Source organism: Otolemur garnettii, unplaced genomic scaffold (genome assembly GCF_000181295.1).
Source record: "Otolemur garnettii isolate 467f Iridium unplaced genomic scaffold, OtoGar3 scaffold00083, whole genome shotgun sequence".
Lineage (NCBI taxonomy): Eukaryota > Metazoa > Chordata > Mammalia > Primates > Galagidae > Otolemur > Otolemur garnettii.
The window spans coordinates 5,283,919-5,285,824 of record NW_003852478.1 but is presented as its reverse complement, the minus strand read 5'-3'; the positions used below and the strand labels follow the sequence as shown (position 1 = coordinate 5,285,824).

At 32.4% G+C, this 1,906-nt stretch overlaps 1 protein-coding gene across 4 annotated transcripts in view; it reads right to left on the bottom strand.

Annotated features, from left to right (window-relative positions):
* Positions 1-1,906, bottom strand: part of OCIAD1 (OCIA domain containing 1) — a 26,235-nt gene that overhangs the window by 4,422 nt on the left and 19,907 nt on the right. The gene's annotated exons all lie outside the window — the stretch shown is intronic.

The following is a 1,906-nucleotide window of genomic DNA, read 5'->3' as shown; positions in this document are numbered from 1 at the left end:
AACTCTTGAGCTTAAGTGATTCTCTTGCCTCAGCCTCCCAAGTAGCTGGGACTACAGGCACCCGCCACAATGCCCGCTATTTTTTGGCTGCAGCTGTTAGGAGGCCCGGCAGGCTCGAACTCACCAGCCTCAGTGCATGTGGCCAGCGCCCTACTCACTGAGCTATGGGTGCTTGAGTCTAAATGCTAAAGTTTTAAAACAAAGTTTGTCATACTATATGGAACTAAAGAGAAATAATATTCTACTGTTGACAACTGAATAAAATTTGACACAGAAAAGATTTTACTTAGTAATATTTCCATGGTTAAATGTTCCTGTAACCACAGACTGTAAATGTAAATAACTCCAGCTATTGTAAAAAATCACTGATTATACCTTATTTATGAAATTTAAACAAAACACTTAAAACTAACTACTGAAAAGTACAAAATAGTTTTTATTCAGAGTATAGATCATTTTCAATTTAGTCAAATGGAAGGAATCCTGAGGCAGAAGAAAGTACCAATTATAATTTTGGCCTGAGAACCAGCATTTATTCTTTCATCTCTCCCCAAAAGAGTCTAAGTATAAACATTTTATATATTATCAAAGAGTAAAATTAGTGAAGTGGTTACTCTTAATATTGGTTTACAGGATCAAATATTGAACACAGTTTATAAAATGGATAAACAGTAAAAAGGTCAAATAATTTTTTGGATTTTTTTTAATTTTTGAGATGGGGTTTCACTTTGACACCTAGGTTAGAGTGCAATGATGCAATCATAGCTCATTATAACCTTGAACTCCAAGCAATCCTTCTACCTCTGCCACCCAAGTAGCTAGGACTATAGCAGCATAACACCACATCCAGCTAATTTTTTAACTTTTTGTAGAGATGGGGGTCTTACTGTGCTGCCCAGGTGGGTCTCAAACTCCTGACTTCAAGAGTTTCTCCTGCCTCAGCTTTCCAAAGTGCTGAGATTAGAGGTATGAGCCACCACACCCAGACCATATAAATATTTTAAAAGAAATAAACTGATATTAACAAGATATTCAATGAACAACTACTTAACTTATAAGGTCTTATACACCACACCAAAAGTAGTATTTTTCAAGAAGGTTTTCAATGAGACACACAAATTGAGCAGATCACTTTAATAATATAATTACATTAATTAAAACGATTGAAAAAAATTTGTTAAATGGTCCTTATTTGAAACTCAAAAGATAAAACTGCAGTGAATAATCATAATTTTCTAAGCAACATAACTATACATTAAATAACATTTTCAACTATAATCTTTTATTTTACTAAATATATACTATAATGATTCAAAGCAAAGAGGATTCGAATTTCTTCTAATTAGTTCTACTATTATACCACGGCTGAAAACTAAATTTTTCTTGCTAACAAAAGAAGAATGCAAAGAAAAATATTATAACCTTACGTCGGGCTTAAAGAGCTTTACACATTGCATAATAAGTATATACTAAATTCATTTTTCCCCACCATCCATGGTATCTTAAAAAATTTGAAGGAAATAGTGGGTACTTCAGAACCCTGGGTTTTTATCATATTATGCTGAGAATCAATGAATGTCCTTGGGCAAATCACTAAGCTTCTTTCAATCTTGGTTTTCTCAAATGTGAAATATGGTAGTTTGACTAGATGATCTCCTGAAATTCCTTCCAGGTCTAAGATTTTTTCATATCCAAAAGAATATTTTATATTGTTTTATATTTTCTAAAATTCGGTGACCAGTCAATGAAAATATAAATTAGAAGATTTAATGAGAATCCTTTCCACTCATAAAAGCCAATGACAATGTCCTGCATTTTGTACAGAACATGATTTATAACTTTACAAAGGTTATAAAGAGCTGGAAGGAATAAAATATGTAAAACAGTGCTGATTTTTTTTTTTTTT